The sequence below is a fragment of the Meles meles genome, chromosome 6 (genome assembly GCF_922984935.1).
Source record: "Meles meles chromosome 6, mMelMel3.1 paternal haplotype, whole genome shotgun sequence".
In the NCBI taxonomy this organism is placed as follows: domain Eukaryota; kingdom Metazoa; phylum Chordata; class Mammalia; order Carnivora; family Mustelidae; genus Meles; species Meles meles.
In genome coordinates this window covers 24,644,873-24,663,905 of record NC_060071.1, presented here as the reverse complement: position 1 = coordinate 24,663,905, position 19,033 = coordinate 24,644,873, and the positions used below count along the sequence as shown (strand labels likewise).

General features: G+C 67.6%; 11 non-coding genes across 11 annotated transcripts; all 11 read right to left on the bottom strand.

Moving 5' to 3' along the window:
• Positions 1–1,173: 1,173 nt before the first annotated feature.
• LOC123945665 lies at positions 1,174–1,254 on the bottom strand. The gene has a single exon (XR_006819482.1). It is a non-coding gene; the product is annotated as a small nucleolar RNA SNORD115 (small nucleolar RNA).
• Positions 1,255–2,853: 1,599 nt separating this feature from the next.
• LOC123945511 lies at positions 2,854–2,934 on the bottom strand. The gene has a single exon (XR_006819334.1). It is a non-coding gene; the product is annotated as a small nucleolar RNA SNORD115 (small nucleolar RNA).
• Positions 2,935–4,518: 1,584 nt separating this feature from the next.
• On the bottom strand, positions 4,519–4,599 carry LOC123945664. Its single transcript, XR_006819481.1, has one exon. It is a non-coding gene; the product is annotated as a small nucleolar RNA SNORD115 (small nucleolar RNA).
• A 1,599-nt stretch (positions 4,600–6,198) lies between these two features.
• LOC123945510 lies at positions 6,199–6,279 on the bottom strand. Its single transcript, XR_006819333.1, has one exon. It is a non-coding gene; the product is annotated as a small nucleolar RNA SNORD115 (small nucleolar RNA).
• Positions 6,280–7,863: 1,584 nt separating this feature from the next.
• Positions 7,864–7,944, bottom strand: LOC123945663. Its single transcript, XR_006819480.1, has one exon. It is a non-coding gene; the product is annotated as a small nucleolar RNA SNORD115 (small nucleolar RNA).
• Positions 7,945–9,544: 1,600 nt separating this feature from the next.
• Positions 9,545–9,625, bottom strand: LOC123945509. The gene has a single exon (XR_006819332.1). It is a non-coding gene; the product is annotated as a small nucleolar RNA SNORD115 (small nucleolar RNA).
• Positions 9,626–11,209: 1,584 nt separating this feature from the next.
• On the bottom strand, positions 11,210–11,290 carry LOC123945662. Its single transcript, XR_006819479.1, has one exon. It is a non-coding gene; the product is annotated as a small nucleolar RNA SNORD115 (small nucleolar RNA).
• A 1,600-nt stretch (positions 11,291–12,890) lies between these two features.
• LOC123945508 lies at positions 12,891–12,971 on the bottom strand. The gene has a single exon (XR_006819331.1). It is a non-coding gene; the product is annotated as a small nucleolar RNA SNORD115 (small nucleolar RNA).
• A 1,584-nt stretch (positions 12,972–14,555) lies between these two features.
• On the bottom strand, positions 14,556–14,636 carry LOC123945661. Its single transcript, XR_006819478.1, has one exon. It is a non-coding gene; the product is annotated as a small nucleolar RNA SNORD115 (small nucleolar RNA).
• A 1,601-nt stretch (positions 14,637–16,237) lies between these two features.
• LOC123945507 lies at positions 16,238–16,318 on the bottom strand. The gene has a single exon (XR_006819330.1). It is a non-coding gene; the product is annotated as a small nucleolar RNA SNORD115 (small nucleolar RNA).
• A 1,584-nt stretch (positions 16,319–17,902) lies between these two features.
• LOC123945660 lies at positions 17,903–17,983 on the bottom strand. The gene has a single exon (XR_006819477.1). It is a non-coding gene; the product is annotated as a small nucleolar RNA SNORD115 (small nucleolar RNA).
• Between the last annotated feature and the right edge of the window lie 1,050 nt (positions 17,984–19,033).

Here is a 19,033-nt window from a genome sequence, read left to right as displayed (position 1 = left end):
AGAGCCTGGCCTGGAGCACAGGGATTTCCAGTGCTCCCCCGATGTCTGCCGGGGCCCCAAGCAAAGCGTGGCGCACCCGGATGTGAGGGCCCGAAGGACGCCTTCCCACCCATGGGGACCGCGGTGGTCTAGGGACCCGGGCCCTGGCACTCGCAGCCAGCGGTGGCCCCCAGGCCCTGATCGCCCAGGGCGAAAAAGGGAATCGCGTCTCACCGTCTCCCACCAAGCAGCGCAAGGCGGGAGACCGCGGCCCGCCCTGCAGGAGGGTCCTGACTCTCCCCTTGTGGCGGCGCTTCCTCTGGGGGCCTCAGAGGACCGGCTCAGCCCCATGGCCTGCTGTGGCCCGGGGCTCGCCACTCTTCCCCTGGGCCAGGGAAACCTTGCTGACTCGGGAAATCCGAGGAAACATTCGAGGGCTGTACTTCAGCAGCCTCCCGTGCCCTGCTTACACTTGGGCGTCTGCTGCATTCTTCATGAGCTCTGCCCTCTCCAGCCCTCTCCAGAACCATCGGCTGGGGTGACTCGAGCGACAACCACTCGCTGAAGGGGACAGAGGGCCCTGACACCAAGGGACTCACGTCCGCTCTCTTCTCGGGCGCACAGGACACAGCTGGACGTACAAGGAGGCCTCAGGTCCATGTGGGACGACGGCGGCATGCCCCCAGCCCCCAGTCGTTGCCAGTGACCTGGCCCAACTTTCCCATTCCCTGCACGTGGGATTGCTGAAGGGCGGCTGTGCATGGGCAGGTCCACGCTGTGTGGGCCACCACAGCCCCCATCCCTAGGACAGTGCTGGAGCCGGGGCCCGTGCGGGGATCCGGGCTCCGCGGACAATGCCCATGGCGCCTGGCATCTCCCTGCAGGCCCAGAGTCTTCCACTCACCTCTCTTGGGTCACGCCGCACCAAGTTCCGGCCCCCGAGGCCCGCTGAAAGACACAAGGGGCAACGGTCTCCTAAGCAATGGCACCGAGGGAGCTGTCCTGCGAGGTGGATTGGGTCCGGAGGCCGGGCGGAACGCCTCACGACCTCGAGCGGACCCCTGACGGGCACAGACAGGCCAGGGCCAGCACGGGGAGCCCCGAGGGTACGATGGCCTCACGCCCACAACTGCGGCGCACCTCCAGGGTCCCCAGGGTCTGGGGGAGGCTGATCCCGGCACAGACGCCTGTCTTGGGCCTCAGCGTAATCCTATTGAGCATGATTTTTAGGTCATCATCGCTCTTCGAGACCACTTGAGTTCTCATCACTGACCCAAGCAAGCTGGTGGCGATGCGTGCGGCCTCGGGGCACCCCGAAGCTGCTTACCGGGGCTGCATTCCGCACCGCGTCCATGCCCCCGGGTCCTGAGACGTGAGACCTCTGGGCAGGGCGGGGCCAAGCAAGACGTGCTCATCTGGGCGAGCTTCTCGATTGTGGATGGGTTTCTAAGGAGAGACGGAGAGACCAGCTGTCCAAACGTCCTGGTCTGAAGCGCCTGCCGTGCGGCCCAGGGCCCCCTTTCCCGGAGTCCTGGCCACTGGGGGCCCGGCAGAGTTCGGAGCCAAGCATGGCAGGTGTCCGCCAGGAAGGAGCCGGGCCCAAGGGCCCGGCTGCCCTTTCCGGGGCATCCCAAAGCAATGGAGACCGTGGTCCCTGTGGGAGCCCAGCCTTCTGGAGAACGGCCCCTGACCATGGCATGGACCACAGGGCTTTGGCCGGGTCCCCGCTGTCTCCCGGAGTGGCGAGCCAAGAGCGGCGGCCCGGGAGGTTTGGCCAGGACGCCGCCCACCCTCTCCTGGAGCCACCTGGGAGCCAAGGACCTGAGCCCCTGCCCGGGAAGCCAAAGGTTGCCGGGGCCCAGGGCTCCCCCACGGCCGAGCGGGGAAAGCCAGGTCACTCTCCACCACGGCAGCAAGGCACACCGCCCGCTGGCCGCTCTGGACGAGGGACCTGACTCGGCCCGTGCAGTGCCGCTTCACCACGACCCTATCCCGGGTGCTTGAGAGTCTCAGGTGAGAGGCTGAGCCCCAACGGCTGCTGTGGCCTGGGACGTGCAGTTTCTGCCCCCCGCCCCAGTGGAACCGTGCCGTCTGGCCAGCTCAACGAATCCTCGTGGGCTCTTCGGAAGTGGCCTCCCGGGGCCCCAAACGCCTTGGTCGTCTGCAGGACGGGACAGGAGCTCGGGCCAGTGCAGCCCGCAGAAACCTGCCATGGGCCGGGCCTTGAGCAACAAGGTGTTGCTCAAGGGCACAGTGGCCTCCGAGACCACGGGTCTCACGTCCACTCCCTTTCTGGGCCCCCCGGACACGCCGCAATTGATCAGGAGGCCTCGGGTGCACCTGGGCCTTGGGCGGCCAGCCCGCGCTTTCCAGGCCTTGTCAGCCCCCCGGCCCACGTTTCGCGATCCCTGCCCCTGGGATGGCTCAGGGGCACACGCTCACGGGGACTTCGGTGCCGTCCGGACAATGAGGACCCGCATCCCCAGCCCAGGCCCAGCTGCGGAGTCCCTGCTGGGGTCCCCGCTTCCCGATGCCAGGCCAAGGGGTCTGGGGCCTCCCTCGGAGCCCAGAGGCTTCCGCTCACCTCTCCTGGTGGGAGACGCGCCAAGAACCTTGCCAGCCAGGCCCGCTGAAAGACACAAGGACACAAGGGTGGCTAAGCCCTGGCTCTCGGGCAGCTGTCCGGGGAAGAGGCCTGGGTCGGTAGACCAGCTGGAACGCCAGAACACCCCGTCGGCACCCGCAGGTGCACCGACGTCCGGGGGCCACAGCAGAGAGCCTCGAGAGGTGGTTCTCCTCCCGCGGCCACCTGCAGCGCACCCTCACTGCCCCGACGCTCTGGGGGAGGCTGACCCCGGCACGGTCCCCTGCCTTGGGCCTCAGCGTAATCCTATTGAGCGTGATTTTTAGGTCCTCATCGCTCTTCGAGACCATATGAGTTCTCATCATTGACCCAAGCACGCCCGAGGCGACGCGGGAGGTCCCCTACCACCCAGAAGCTGCTTACCGAGGCTGCTCTCAGGACAGCACCATACCCCGGCTTCCTGAGGCATGGGACCTGGCGGCGGGGCTGGGCGATGCAAGACCTGGTGGTCAGGGCCAGATCCTCGCTTGGGGATGGGGGCCTAAGGAGGGAGGGGGAGGCCGGCCGTCGGAACGGCGTGCTCGCTGGCCCGTGCCATGCCGCCAAGAACTCTCCAGCCCGAAGCCCTGGCCGGTGCTGTCCAGGCGGGCGGCTGACCCACCCAGGGCTCGGGTCCGCGGGCAAGGGGCAGGACACAAGGGACCCGCTGCCCATCCCTGGCCTTCCCAAATCCACGGAGATCCGGGCCCCCGCGGGAGCCTCCCCTTGCTGAGAAAGGCCCCAGAGCCTGGCCTGGAGCACAGGGATTTCCAGTGCTCCCCCGATGTCTGCCGGGGCCCCAAGCAAAGCGTGGCGCACCCGGATGTGAGGGCCCGAAGGACGCCTTCCCACCCATGGGGACCGCGGTGGTCTAGGGACCCGGGCCCTGGCACTCGCAGCCAGCGGTGGCCCCCAGGCCCTGATCGCCCAGGGCGAAAAAGGGAATCGCGTCTCACCGTCTCCCACCAAGCAGCGCAAGGCGGGAGACCGCGGCCCGCCCTGCAGGAGGGTCCTGACTCTCCCCTTGTGGCGGCGCTTCCTCTGGGGGCCTCAGAGGACCGGCTCAGCCCCATGGCCTGCTGTGGCCCGGGGCTCGCCACTCTTCCCCTGGGCCAGGGAAACCTTGCTGACTCGGGAAATCCGAGGAAACATTCGAGGGCTGTACTTCAGCAGCCTCCCGTGCCCTGCTTACACTTGGGCGTCTGCTGCATTCTTCATGAGCTCTGCCCTCTCCAGCCCTCTCCAGAACCATCGGCTGGGGTGACTCGAGCGACAACCACTCGCTGAAGGGGACAGAGGGCCCTGACACCAAGGGACTCACGTCCGCTCTCTTCTCGGGCGCACAGGACACAGCTGGACGTACAAGGAGGCCTCAGGTCCATGTGGGACGACGGCGGCATGCCCCCAGCCCCCAGTCGTTGCCAGTGACCTGGCCCAACTTTCCCATTCCCTGCACGTGGGATTGCTGAAGGGCGGCTGTGCATGGGCAGGTCCACGCTGTGTGGGCCACCACAGCCCCCATCCCTAGCACAGTGCTGGAGCCGGGGCCCGTGCGGGGATCCGGGCTCCGCGGACAATGCCCATGGCGCCTGGCATCTCCCTGCAGGCCCAGAGTCTTCCACTCACCTCTCTTGGGTCACGCCGCACCAAGTTCCGGCCCCCGAGGCCCGCTGAAAGACACAAGGGGCAACGGTCTCCTAAGCAATGGCACCGAGGGAGCTGTCCTGCGAGGTGGATTGGGTCCGGAGGCCGGGCGGAACGCCTCACGACCTCGAGCGGACCCCTGACGGGCACAGACAGGCCAGGGCCAGCACGGGGAGCCCCGAGGGTACGATGGCCTCACGCCCACAACTGCGGCGCACCTCCAGGGTCCCCAGGGTCTGGGGGAGGCTGATCCCGGCACAGACGCCTGTCTTGGGCCTCAGCGTAATCCTATTGAGCATGATTTTTAGGTCATCATCGCTCTTCGAGACCACTTGAGTTCTCATCACTGACCCAAGCAAGCTGGTGGCGATGCGTGCGGCCTCGGGGCACCCCAAAGCTGCTTACCGGGGCTGCATTCCGCACCGCGTCCATGCCCCCGGGTCCTGAGACGTGAGACCTCTGGGCAGGGCGGGGCCAAGCAAGACGTGCTCATCTGGGCGAGCTTCTCGATTGTGGATGGGTTTCTAAGGAGAGACGGAGAGACCAGCTGTCCAAACGTCCTGGTCTGAAGCGCCTGCCGTGCGGCCCAGGGCCCCCTTTCCCGGAGTCCTGGCCACTGGGGGCCCGGCAGAGTTCGGAGCCAAGCATGGCAGGTGTCCGCCAGGAAGGAGCCGGGCCCAAGGGCCCGGCTGCCCTTTCCGGGGCATCCCAAAGCAATGGAGACCGTGGTCCCTGTGGGAGCCCAGCCTTCTGGAGAACGGCCCCTGACCATGGCATGGACCACAGGGCTTTGGCCGGGTCCCCGCTGTCTCCCGGAGTGGCGAGCCAAGAGCGGCGGCCCGGGAGGTTTGGCCAGGACGCCGCCCACCCTCTCCTGGAGCCACCTGGGAGCCAAGGACCTGAGCCCCTGCCCGGGAAGCCAAAGGTTGCCGGGGCCCAGGGCTCCCCCACGGCCGAGCGGGGAAAGCCAGGTCACTCTCCACCACGGCAGCAAGGCACACCGCCCGCTGGCCGCTCTGGACGAGGGACCTGACTCGGCCCGTGCAGTGCCGCTTCACCACGACCCTATCCCGGGTGCTTGAGAGTCTCAGGTGAGAGGCTGAGCCCCAACGGCTGCTGTGGCCTGGGACGTGCAGTTTCTGCCCCCCGCCCCAGTGGAACCGTGCCGTCTGGCCAGCTCAACGAATCCTCGTGGGCTCTTCGGAAGTGGCCTCCCGGGGCCCCAAACGCCTTGGTCGTCTGCAGGACGGGACAGGAGCTCGGGCCAGTGCAGCCCGCAGAAACCTGCCATGGGCCGGGCCTTGAGCAACAAGGTGTTGCTCAAGGGCACAGTGGCCTCCGAGACCACGGGTCTCACGTCCACTCCCTTTCTGGGCCCCCCGGACACGCCGCAATTGATCAGGAGGCCTCGGGTGCACCTGGGCCTTGGGCGGCCAGCCCGCGCTTTCCAGGCCTTGTCAGCCCCCCGGCCCACGTTTCGCGATCCCTGCCCCTGGGATGGCTCAGGGGCACACGCTCACGGGGACTTCGGTGCCGTCCGGACAATGAGGACCCGCATCCCCAGCCCAGGCCCAGCTGCGGAGTCCCTGCTGGGGTCCCCGCTTCCCGATGCCAGGCCAAGGGGTCTGGGGCCTCCCTCGGAGCCCAGAGGCTTCCGCTCACCTCTCCTGGTGGGAGACGCGCCAAGAACCTTGCCAGCCAGGCCCGCTGAAAGACACAAGGACACAAGGGTGGCTAAGCCCTGGCTCTCGGGCAGCTGTCCGGGGAAGAGGCCTGGGTCGGTAGACCAGCTGGAACGCCAGAACACCCCGTCGGCACCCGCAGGTGCACCGACGTCCGGGGGCCACAGCAGAGAGCCTCGAGAGGTGGTTCTCCTCCCGCGGCCACCTGCAGCGCACCCTCACTGCCCCGACGCTCTGGGGGAGGCTGACCCCGGCACGGTCCCCTGCCTTGGGCCTCAGCGTAATCCTATTGAGCGTGATTTTTAGGTCCTCATCGCTCTTCGAGACCATATGAGTTCTCATCATTGACCCAAGCACGCCCGAGGCGACGCGGGAGGTCCCCTACCACCCAGAAGCTGCTTACCGAGGCTGCTCTCAGGACAGCACCATACCCCGGCTTCCTGAGGCATGGGACCTGGCGGCGGGGCTGGGCGATGCAAGACCTGGTGGTCAGGGCCAGATCCTCGCTTGGGGATGGGGGCCTAAGGAGGGAGGGGGAGGCCGGCCGTCGGAACGGCGTGCTCGCTGGCCCGTGCCATGCCGCCAAGAACTCTCCAGCCCGAAGCCCTGGCCGGTGCTGTCCAGGCGGGCGGCTGACCCACCCAGGGCTCGGGTCCGCGGGCAAGGGGCAGGACACAAGGGACCCGCTGCCCATCCCTGGCCTTCCCAAATCCACGGAGATCCGGGCCCCCGCGGGAGCCTCCCCTTGCTGAGAAAGGCCCCAGAGCCTGGCCTGGAGCACAGGGATTTCCAGTGCTCCCCCGATGTCTGCCGGGGCCCCAAGCAAAGCGTGGCGCACCCGGATGTGAGGGCCCGAAGGACGCCTTCCCACCCATGGGGACCGCGGTGGTCTAGGGACCCGGGCCCTGGCACTCGCAGCCAGCGGTGGCCCCCAGGCCCTGATCGCCCAGGGCGAAAAAGGGAATCGCGTCTCACCGTCTCCCACCAAGCAGCGCAAGGCGGGAGACCGCGGCCCGCCCTGCAGGAGGGTCCTGACTCTCCCCTTGTGGCGGCGCTTCCTCTGGGGGCCTCAGAGGACCGGCTCAGCCCCATGGCCTGCTGTGGCCCGGGGCTCGCCACTCTTCCCCTGGGCCAGGGAAACCTTGCTGACTCGGGAAATCCGAGGAAACATTCGAGGGCTGTACTTCAGCAGCCTCCCGTGCCCTGCTTACACTTGGGCGTCTGCTGCATTCTTCATGAGCTCTGCCCTCTCCAGCCCTCTCCAGAACCATCGGCTGGGGTGACTCGAGCGACAACCACTCGCTGAAGGGGACAGAGGGCCCTGACACCAAGGGACTCACGTCCGCTCTCTTCTCGGGCGCACAGGACACAGCTGGACGTACAAGGAGGCCTCAGGTCCATGTGGGACGACGGCGGCATGCCCCCAGCCCCCAGTCGTTGCCAGTGACCTGGCCCAACTTTCCCATTCCCTGCACGTGGGATTGCTGAAGGGCGGCTGTGCATGGGCAGGTCCACGCTGTGTGGGCCACCACAGCCCCCATCCCTAGCACAGTGCTGGAGCCGGGGCCCGTGCGGGGATCCGGGCTCCGCGGACAATGCCCATGGCGCCTGGCATCTCCCTGCAGGCCCAGAGTCTTCCACTCACCTCTCTTGGGTCACGCCGCACCAAGTTCCGGCCCCCGAGGCCCGCTGAAAGACACAAGGGGCAACGGTCTCCTAAGCAATGGCACCGAGGGAGCTGTCCTGCGAGGTGGATTGGGTCCGGAGGCCGGGCGGAACGCCTCACGACCTCGAGCGGACCCCTGACGGGCACAGACAGGCCAGGGCCAGCACGGGGAGCCCCGAGGGTACGATGGCCTCACGCCCACAACTGCGGCGCACCTCCAGGGTCCCCAGGGTCTGGGGGAGGCTGATCCCGGCACAGACGCCTGTCTTGGGCCTCAGCGTAATCCTATTGAGCATGATTTTTAGGTCATCATCGCTCTTCGAGACCACTTGAGTTCTCATCACTGACCCAAGCAAGCTGGTGGCGATGCGTGCGGCCTCGGGGCACCCCGAAGCTGCTTACCGGGGCTGCATTCCGCACCGCGTCCATGCCCCCGGGTCCTGAGACGTGAGACCTCTGGGCAGGGCGGGGCCAAGCAAGACGTGCTCATCTGGGCGAGCTTCTCGATTGTGGATGGGTTTCTAAGGAGAGACGGAGAGACCAGCTGTCCAAACGTCCTGGTCTGAAGCGCCTGCCGTGCGGCCCAGGGCCCCCTTTCCCGGAGTCCTGGCCACTGGGGGCCCGGCAGAGTTCGGAGCCAAGCATGGCAGGTGTCCGCCAGGAAGGAGCTGGGCCCAAGGGCCCGGCTGCCCTTTCTGGGGCATCCCAAAGCAATGGAGACCGTGGTCCCTGTGGGAGCCCAGCCTTCTGGAGAACGGCCCCTGACCATGGCATGGACCACAGGGCTTTGGCCGGGTCCCCGCTGTCTCCCGGAGTGGCGAGCCAAGAGCGGCGGCCCGGGAGGTTTGGCCAGGACGCCGCCCACCCTCTCCTGGAGCCACCTGGGAGCCAAGGACCTGAGCCCCTGCCCGGGAAGCCAAAGGTTGCCGGGGCCCAGGGCTCCCCCACGGCCGAGCGGGGAAAGCCAGGTCACTCTCCACCACGGCAGCAAGGCACACCGCCCGCTGGCCGCTCTGGACGAGGGACCTGACTCGGCCCGTGCAGTGCCGCTTCACCACGACCCTATCCCGGGTGCTTGAGAGTCTCAGGTGAGAGGCTGAGCCCCAACGGCTGCTGTGGCCTGGGACGTGCAGTTTCTGCCCCCCCGCCCCAGTGGAACCGTGCCGTCTGGCCAGCTCAACGAATCCTCGTGGGCTCTTCGGAAGTGGCCTCCCGGGGCCCCAAACGCCTTGGTCGTCTGCAGGACGGGACAGGAGCTCGGGCCAGTGCAGCCCGCAGAAACCTGCCATGGGCCGGGCCTTGAGCAACAAGGTGTTGCTCAAGGGCACAGTGGCCTCCGAGACCACGGGTCTCACGTCCACTCCCTTTCTGGGCCCCCCGGACACGCCGCAATTGATCAGGAGGCCTCGGGTGCACCTGGGCCTTGGGCGGCCAGCCCGCGCTTTCCAGGCCTTGTCAGCCCCCCGGCCCACGTTTCGCGATCCCTGCCCCTGGGATGGCTCAGGGGCACACGCTCACGGGGACTTCGGTGCCGTCCGGACAATGAGGACCCGCATCCCCAGCCCAGGCCCAGCTGCGGAGTCCCTGCTGGGGTCCCCGCTTCCCGATGCCAGGCCAAGGGGTCTGGGGCCTCCCTCGGAGCCCAGAGGCTTCCGCTCACCTCTCCTGGTGGGAGACGCGCCAAGAACCTTGCCAGCCAGGCCCGCTGAAAGACACAAGGACACAAGGGTGGCTAAGCCCTGGCTCTCGGGCAGCTGTCCGGGGAAGAGGCCTGGGTCGGTAGACCAGCTGGAACGCCAGAACACCCCGTCGGCACCCGCAGGTGCACCGACGTCCGGGGGCCACAGCAGAGAGCCTCGAGAGGTGGTTCTCCTCCCGCGGCCACCTGCAGCGCACCCTCACTGCCCCGACGCTCTGGGGGAGGCTGACCCCGGCACGGTCCCCTGCCTTGGGCCTCAGCGTAATCCTATTGAGCGTGATTTTTAGGTCCTCATCGCTCTTCGAGACCATATGAGTTCTCATCATTGACCCAAGCACGCCCGAGGCGACGCGGGAGGTCCCCTACCACCCAGAAGCTGCTTACCGAGGCTGCTCTCAGGACAGCGCCATACCCCGGCTTCCTGAGGCATGGGACCTGGCGGCGGGGCTGGGCGATGCAAGACCTGGTGGTCAGGGCCAGATCCTCGCTTGGGGATGGGGGCCTAAGGAGGGAGGGGGAGGCCGGCCGTCGGAACGGCGTGCTCGCTGGCCCGTGCCATGCCGCCAAGAACTCTCCAGCCCGAAGCCCTGGCCGGTGCTGTCCAGGCGGGCGGCTGACCCACCCAGGGCTCGGGTCCGCGGGCAAGGGGCAGGACACAAGGGACCCGCTGCCCATCCCTGGCCTTCCCAAATCCACGGAGATCCGGGCCCCCGCGGGAGCCTCCCCTTGCTGAGAAAGGCCCCAGAGCCTGGCCTGGAGCACAGGGATTTCCAGTGCTCCCCCGATGTCTGCCGGGGCCCCAAGCAAAGCGTGGCGCACCCGGATGTGAGGGCCCGAAGGACGCCTTCCCACACATGGGGACCGCGGTGGTCTAGGGACCCGGGCCCTGGCACTCGCAGCCAGCGGTGGCCCCCAGGCCCTGATCGCCCAGGGCGAAAAAGGGAATCGCGTCTCACCGTCTCCCACCAAGCAGCGCAAGGCGGGAGACCGCGGCCCGCCCTGCAGGAGGGTCCTGACTCTCCCCTTGTGGCGGCGCTTCCTCTGGGGGCCTCAGAGGACCGGCTCAGCCCCATGGCCTGCTGTGGCCCGGGGCTCGCCACTCTTCCCCTGGGCCAGGGAAACCTTGCTGACTCGGGAAATCCGAGGAAACATTCGAGGGCTGTACTTCAGCAGCCTCCCGTGCCCTGCTTACACTTGGGCGTCTGCTGCATTCTTCATGAGCTCTGCCCTCTCCAGCCCTCTCCAGAACCATCGGCTGGGGTGACTCGAGCGACAACCACTCGCTGAAGGGGACAGAGGGCCCTGACACCAAGGGACTCACGTCCGCTCTCTTCTCGGGCGCACAGGACACAGCTGGACGTACAAGGAGACCTCAGGTCCATGTGGGACGACGGCGGCATGCCCCCAGCCCCCAGTCGTTGCCAGTGACCTGGCCCAACTTTCCCATTCCCTGCACGTGGGATTGCTGAAGGGTGGCTGTGCATGGGCAGGTCCACGCTGTGTGGGCCACCACAGCCCCCATCCCTAGCACAGTGCTGGAGCCGGGGCCCGTGCGGGGATCCGGGCTCTGCGGACAATGCCCATGGCGCCTGGCATCTCCCTGCAGGCCCAGAGTCTTCCACTCACCTCTCTTGGGTCACGCCGCACCAAGTTCCGGCCCCCGAGGCCCGCTGAAAGACACAAGGGGCAACGGTCTCCTAAGCAATGGCACCGAGGGAGCTGTCCTGCGAGGTGGATTGGGTCCGGAGGCCGGGCGGAACGCCTCACGACCTCGAGCGGACCCCTGACGGGCACAGACAGGCCAGGGCCAGCACGGGGAGCCCCGAGGGTACGATGGCCTCACGCCCACAACTGCGGCGCACCTCCAGGGTCCCCAGGGTCTGGGGGAGGCTGATCCCGGCACAGACGCCTGTCTTGGGCCTCAGCGTAATCCTATTGAGCATGATTTTTAGGTCATCATCGCTCTTCGAGACCACTTGAGTTCTCATCACTGACCCAAGCAAGCTGGTGGCGATGCGTGCGGCCTCGGGGCACCCCGAAGCTGCTTACCGGGGCTGCATTCCGCACCGCGTCCATGCCCCCGGGTCCTGAGACGTGAGACCTCTGGGCAGGGCGGGGCCAAGCAAGACGTGCTCATCTGGGCGAGCTTCTCGATTGTGGATGGGTTTCTAAGGAGAGACGGAGAGACCAGCTGTCCAAACGTCCTGGTCTGAAGCGCCTGCCGTGCGGCCCAGGGCCCCCTTTCCCGGAGTCCTGGCCACTGGGGGCCCGGCAGAGTTCGGAGCCAAGCATGGCAGGTGTCCGCCAGGAAGGAGCCGGGCCCAAGGGCCCGGCTGCCCTTTCCGGGGCATCCCAAAGCAATGGAGACCGTGGTCCCTGTGGGAGCCCAGCCTTCTGGAGAACGGCCCCTGACCATGGCATGGACCACAGGGCTTTGGCCGGGTCCCCGCTGTCTCCCGGAGTGGCGAGCCAAGAGCGGCGGCCCGGGAGGTTTGGCCAGGACGCCGCCCACCCTCTCCTGGAGCCACCTGGGAGCCAAGGACCTGAGCCCCTGCCCGGGAAGCCAAAGGTTGCCGGGGCCCAGGGCTCCCCCACGGCCGAGCGGGGAAAGCCAGGTCACTCTCCACCACGGCAGCAAGGCACACCGCCCGCTGGCCGCTCTGGACGAGGGACCTGACTCGGCCCGTGCAGTGCCGCTTCACCACGACCCTATCCCGGGTGCTTGAGAGTCTCAGGTGAGAGGCTGAGCCCCAACGGCTGCTGTGGCCTGGGACGTGCAGTTTCTGCCCCCCCGCCCCAGTGGAACCGTGCCGTCTGGCCAGCTCAACGAATCCTCGTGGGCTCTTCGGAAGTGGCCTCCCGGGGCCCCAAACGCCTTGGTCGTCTGCAGGACGGGACAGGAGCTCGGGCCAGTGCAGCCCGCAGAAACCTGCCATGGGCCGGGCCTTGAGCAACAAGGTGTTGCTGAAGGGCACAGTGGCCTCCGAGACCACGGGTCTCACGTCCTCTCCCTTTCTGGGCCCCCCGGACACGCCGCAATTGATCAGGAGGCCTCGGGTGCACCTGGGCCTTGGGCGGCCAGCCCGCGCTTTCCAGGCCTTGTCAGCCCCCCGGCCCACGTTTCGCGATCCCTGCCCCTGGGATGGCTCAGGGGCACACGCTCACGGGGACTTCGGTGCCGTCCGGACAATGAGGACCCGCATCCCCAGCCCAGGCCCAGCTGCGGAGTCCCTGCTGGGGTCCCCGCTTCCCGATGCCAGGCCAAGGGGTCTGGGGCCTCCCTCGGAGCCCAGAGGCTTCCGCTCACCTCTCCTGGTGGGAGACGCGCCAAGAACCTTGCCAGCCAGGCCCGCTGAAAGACACAAGGACACAAGGGTGGCTAAGCCCTGGCTCTCGGGCAGCTGTCCGGGGAAGAGGCCTGGGTCGGTAGACCAGCTGGAACGCCAGAACACCCCGTCGGCACCCGCAGGTGCACCGACGTCCGGGGGCCACAGCAGAGAGCCTCGAGAGGTGGTTCTCCTCCCGCGGCCACCTGCAGCGCACCCTCACTGCCCCGACGCTCTGGGGGAGGCTGACCCCGGCACGGTCCCCTGCCTTGGGCCTCAGCGTAATCCTATTGAGCGTGATTTTTAGGTCCTCATCGCTCTTCGAGACCATATGAGTTCTCATCATTGACCCAAGCACGCCCGAGGCGACGCGGGAGGTCCCCTACCACCCAGAAGCTGCTTACCGAGGCTGCTCTCAGGACAGCGCCATACCCCGGCTTCCTGAGGCATGGGACCTGGCGGCGGGGCTGGGCGATGCAAGACCTGGTGGTCAGGGCCAGATCCTCGCTTGGGGATGGGGGCCTAAGGAGGGAGGGGGAGGCCGGCCGTCGGAACGGCGTGCTCGCTGGCCCGTGCCATGCCGCCAAGAACTCTCCAGCCCGAAGCCCTGGCCGGTGCTGTCCAGGCGGGCGGCTGACCCACCCAGGGCTCGGGTCCGCGGGCAAGGGGCAGGACACAAGGGACCCGCTGCCCATCCCTGGCCTTCCCAAATCCACGGAGATCCGGGCCCCCGCGGGAGCCTCCCCTTGCTGAGAAAGGCCCCAGAGCCTGGCCTGGAGCACAGGGATTTCCAGTGCTCCCCCGATGTCTGCCGGGGCCCCAAGCAAAGCGTGGCGCACCCGGATGTGAGGGCCCGAAGGACGCCTTCCCACACATGGGGACCGCGGTGGTCTAGGGACCCGGGCCCTGGCACTCGCAGCCAGCGGTGGCCCCCAGGCCCTGATCGCCCAGGGCGAAAAAGGGAATCGCGTCTCACCGTCTCCCACCAAGCAGCGCAAGGCAGGAGACCGCGGCCCGCCCTGCAGGAGGGTCCTGACTCTCCCCTTGTGGCGGCGCTTCCTCTGGGGGCCTCAGAGGACCGGCTCAGCCCCATGGCCTGCTGTGGCCCGGGGCTCGCCACTCTTCCCCTGGGCCAGGGAAACCTTGCTGACTCGGGAAATCCGAGGAAACATTCGAGGGCTGTACTTCAGCAGCCTCCCGTGCCCTGCTTACACTTGGGCGTCTGCTGCATTCTTCATGAGCTCTGCCCTCTCCAGCCCTCTCCAGAACCATCGGCTGGGGTGACTCGAGCGACAACCACTCGCTGAAGGGGACAGAGGGCCCTGACACCAAGGGACTCACGTCCGCTCTCTTCTCGGGCGCACAGGACACAGCTGGACGTACAAGGAGACCTCAGGTCCATGTGGGACGACGGCGGCATGCCCCCAGCCCCCAGTCGTTGCCAGTGACCTGGCCCAACTTTCCCATTCCCTGCACGTGGGATTGCTGAAGGGCGGCTGTGCATGGGCAGGTCCACGCTGTGTGGGCCACCACAGCCCCCATCCCTAGCACAGTGCTGGAGCCGGGGCCCGTGCGGGGATCCGGGCTCCGCGGACAATGCCCATGGCGCCTGGCATCTCCCTGCAGGCCCAGAGTCTTCCACTCACCTCTCTTGGGTCACGCCGCACCAAGTTCCGGCCCCCGAGGCCCGCTGAAAGACACAAGGGGCAACGGTCTCCTAAGCAATGGCACCGAGGGAGCTGTCCTGCGAGGTGGATTGGGTCCGGAGGCCGGGCGGAACGCCTCACGACCTCGAGCGGACCCCTGACGGGCACAGACAGGCCAGGGCCAGCACGGGGAGCCCCGAGGGTACGATGGCCTCACGCCCACAACTGCGGCGCACCTCCAGGGTCCCCAGGGTCTGGGGGAGGCTGATCCCGGCACAGACGCCTGTCTTGGGCCTCAGCGTAATCCTATTGAGCATGATTTTTAGGTCATCATCGCTCTTCGAGACCACTTGAGTTCTCATCACTGACCCAAGCAAGCTGGTGGCGATGCGTGCGGCCTCGGGGCACCCCGAAGCTGCTTACCGGGGCTGCATTCCGCACCGCGTCCATGCCCCCGGGTCCTGAGACGTGAGACCTCTGGGCAGGGCGGGGCCAAGCAAGACGTGCTCATCTGGGCGAGCTTCTCGATTGTGGATGGGTTTCTAAGGAGAGACGGAGAGACCAGCTGTCCAAACGTCCTGGTCTGAAGCGCCTGCCGTGCGGCCCAGGGCCCCCTTTCCCGGAGTCCTGGCCACTGGGGGCCCGGCAGAGTTCGGAGCCAAGCATGGCAGGTGTCCGCCAGGAAGGAGCCGGGCCCAAGGGCCCGGCTGCCCTTTCCGGGGCATCCCAAAGCAATGGAGACCGTGGTCCCTGTGGGAGCCCAGCCTTCTGGAGAACGGCCCCTGACCATGGCATGGACCACAGGGCTTTGGCCGGGTCCCCGCTGTCTCCCGGAGTGGCGAGCCAAGAGCGGCGGCCCGGGAGGTTTGGCCAGGACGCCGCCCACCCTCTCCTGGAGCCACCTGGGAGCCAAGGACCTGAGCCCCTGCCCGGGAAGCCAAAGGTTGCCGGGGCCCAGGGCTCCCCCACGGCCGAGCGGGGGAAAGCCAGGTCACTCTCCACCACGGCAGCAAGGCACACCGCCCGCTGGCCGCTCTGGACGAGGGACCTGACTCGGCCCGTGCAGTGCCGCTTCACCACGACCCTATCCCGGGTGCTTGAGAGTCTCAGGTGAGAGGCTGAGCCCCAACGGCTGCTGTGGCCTGGGACGTGCAGTTTCTGCCCCCCCGCCCCAGTGGAACCGTGCCGTCTGGCCAGCTCAACGAATCCTCGTGGGCTCTTCGGAAGTGGCCTCCCGGGGCCCCAAACGCCTTGGTCGTCTGCAGGACGGGACAGGAGCTCGGGCCAGTGCAGCCCGCAGAAACCTGCCATGGGCCGGGCCTTGAGCAACAAGGTGTTGCTCAAGGGCACAGTGGCCTCCAAGACCACGGGTCTCACGTCCACTCCCTTTCTGGGCCCCCCGGACACGCCGCAATTGATCAGGAGGCCTCGGGTGCACCTGGGCCTTGGGCGGCCAGCCCGCGCTTTCCAGGCCTTGTCAGCCCCCCGGCCCACGTTTCGCGATCCCTGCCCCTGGGATGGCTCAGGGGCACACGCTCACGGGGACTTCGGTGCCGTCCGGACAATGAGGACCCGCATCCCCAGCCCAGGCCCAGCTGCGGAGTCCCTGCTGGGGTCCCCGCTTCCCGATGCCAGGCCAAGGGGTCTGGGGCCTCCCTCGGAGCCCAGAGGCTTCCGCTCACCTCTCCTGGTGGGAGACGCGCCAAGAACCTTGCCAGCCAGGCCCGCTGAAAGACACAAGGACACAAGGGTGGCTAAGCCCTGGCTCTCGGGCAGCTGTCCGGGGAAGAGGCCTGGGTCGGTAGACCAGCTGGAACGCCAGAACACCCCGTCGGCACCCGCAGGTGCACCGACGTCCGGGGGCCACAGCAGAGAGCCTCGAGAGGTGGTTCTCCTCCCGCGGCCACCTGCAGCGCACCCTCACTGCCCCGACGCTCTGGGGGAGGCTGACCCCGGCACGGTCCCCTGCCTTGGGCCTCAGCGTAATCCTATTGAGCGTGATTTTTAGGTCCTCATCGCTCTTCGAGACCATATGAGTTCTCATCATTGACCCAAGCACGCCCGAGGCGACGCGGGAGGTCCCCTACCACCCAGAAGCTGCTTACCGAGGCTGCTCTCAGGACGGCGCCATACCCCGGCTTCCTGAGGCATGGGACCTGGCGGCGGGGCTGGGCGATGCAAGACTTGGTGGTCAGGGCCAGATCCTCGCTTGGGGATGGGGGCCTAAGGAGGGAGGGGGAGGCCGGCCGTCGGAACGGCGTGCTCGCTGGCCCGTGCCATGCCGCCAAGAACTCTCCAGCCCGAAGCCCTGGCCGGTGCTGTCCAGGCGGGCGGCTGACCCACCCAGGGCTCGGGTCCGCGGGCAAGGGGCAGGACACAAGGGACCCGCTGCCCATCCCTGGCCTTCCCAAATCCACGGAGATCCGGGCCCCCGTGGGAGCCTCCCCTTGCTAGGAAAGGCCCCAGAGCATGGCCTGGAGCACAGGGATTTCCAGTGCTCCCCCGATGTCTGCCGGGGCCCCAAGCAAAGCGTGGCGCACCCGGAAGTGAGGGCCCGAAGGACGCCTTCCCACACATGGGGACCGCGGTGGTCTAGGGACCCGGGCCCTGGCACTCGCAGCCAACGGTGGCCCCCAGGCCCTGATCGCCCAGGGCGAAAAAGGGAATCGCGTCTCACCGTCTCCCACCAAGCAGCGCAAGGCAGGAGACCGCGGCCCGCCCTGCAGGAGGGTCCTGACTCTCCCCTTGTGGCGGCGCTTCCTCTGGGGGCCTCAGAGGACCGGCTCAGCCCCATGGCCTGCTGTGGCCCGGGGCTCGCCACTCTTCCCCTGGGCCAGGGAAACCTTGCTGACTCGGGAAATCCGAGGAAACATTCGAGGGCTGTACTTCAGCAGCCTCCCGTGCCCTGCTTACACTTGGGCGTCTGCTGCATTCTTCATGAGCTCTGCCCTCTCCAGCCCTCTCCAGAACCATCGGCTGGGGTGACTCGAGCGACAACCACTCGCTGAAGGGGACAGAGGGCCCTGACACCAAGGGACTCACGTCCGCTCTCTTCTCGGGCGCACAGGACACAGCTGGACGTACAAGGAGGCCTCAGGTCCATGTGGGACGACGGCGGCATGCCCCCAGCCCCCAGTCGTTGCCAGTGACCTGGCCCAACTTTCCCATTCCCTGCACGTGGGATTGCTGAAGGGCGGCTGTGCATGGGCAGGTCCACGCTGTGTGGGCCACCACAGCCCCCATCCCTAGCACAGTGCTGGAGCCGGGGCCCGTGCGGGGATCCGGGCTCCGCGGACAATGCCCATGGCGCCTGGCATCTCCCTGCAGGCCCAGAGTCTTCCACTCACCTCTCTTGGGTCACGCCGCACCAAGTTCCGGCCCCCGAGGCCCGCTGAAACACACAAGGGGCAACGGTCTCCTAAGCAATGGCACCGAGGGAGCTGTCCTGCGAGGTGGATTGGGTCCGGAGGCCGGGCGGAACGCCTCACGACCTCGAGCGGACCCCTGACGGGCACAGACAGGCCAGGGCCAGCACGGGGAGCCCCGAGGGTACGATGGCCTCACGCCCACAACTGCGGCGCACCTCCAGGGTCCCCAGGGTCTGGGGGAGGCTGATCCCGGCACAGACGCCTGTCTTGGGCCTCAGCGTAATCCTATTGAGCATGATTTTTAGGTCATCATCGCTCTTCGAGACCACTTGAGTTCTCATCACTGACCCAAGCAAGCTGGTGGCGATGCGTGCGGCCTCGGGGCACCCCGAAGCTGCTTACCGGGGCTGCATTCCGCACCGCGTCCATGCCCCCGGGTCCTGAGACGTGAGACCTCTGGGCAGGGCGGGGCCAAGCAAGACGTGCTCATCTGGGCGAGCTTCTCGATTGTGGATGGGTTTCTAAGGAGAGACGGAGAGACCAGCTGTCCAAACGTCCTGGTCTGAAGCGCCTGCCGTGCGGCCCAGGGCCCCCTTTCCCGGAGTCCTGGCCACTGGGGGCCCGGCAGAGTTCGGAGCCAAGCATGGCAGGTGTCCGCCAGGAAGGAGCCGGGCCCAAGGGCCCGGCTGCCCTTTCCGGGGCATCCCAAAGCAATGGAGACCGTGGTCCCTGTGGGAGCCCAGCCTTCTGGAGAACGGCCCCTGACCATGGCATGGACCACAGGGCTTTGGCCGGGTCCCCGCTGTCTCCCGGAGTGGCGAGCCAAGAGCGGCGGCCCGGGAGGTTTGGCCAGGACGCCGCCCACCCTCTCCTGGAGCCACCTGGGAGCCAAGGACCTGAGCCCCTGCCCGGGAAGCCAAAGGTTGCCGGGGCCCAGGGCTCCCCCACGGCCGAGCGGGGAAAGCCAGGTCACTCTCCACCACGGCAGCAAGGCACACCGCCCGCTGGCCGCTCTGGACGAGGGACCTGACTCGGCCCGTGCAGTGCCGCTTCACCACGACCCTATCCCGGGTGCTTGAGAGTCTCAGGTGAGAGGCTGAGCCCCAACGGCTGCTGTGGCCTGGGACGTGCAGTTTCTGCCCCCCCGCCCCAGTGGAACCGTGCCGTCTGGCCAGCTCAACGAATCCTCGTGGGCTCTTCGGAAGTGGCCTCCCGGGGCCCCAAACGCCTTGGTCGTCTGCAGGACGGGACAGGAGCTCGGGCCAGTGCAGCCCGCAGAAACCTGCCATGGGCCGGGCCTTGAGCAACAAGGTGTTGCTGAAGGGCACAGTGGCCTCCGAGACCACGGGTCTCACGTCCACTCCCTTTCTGGGCCCCCCGGACACGCCGCAATTGATCAG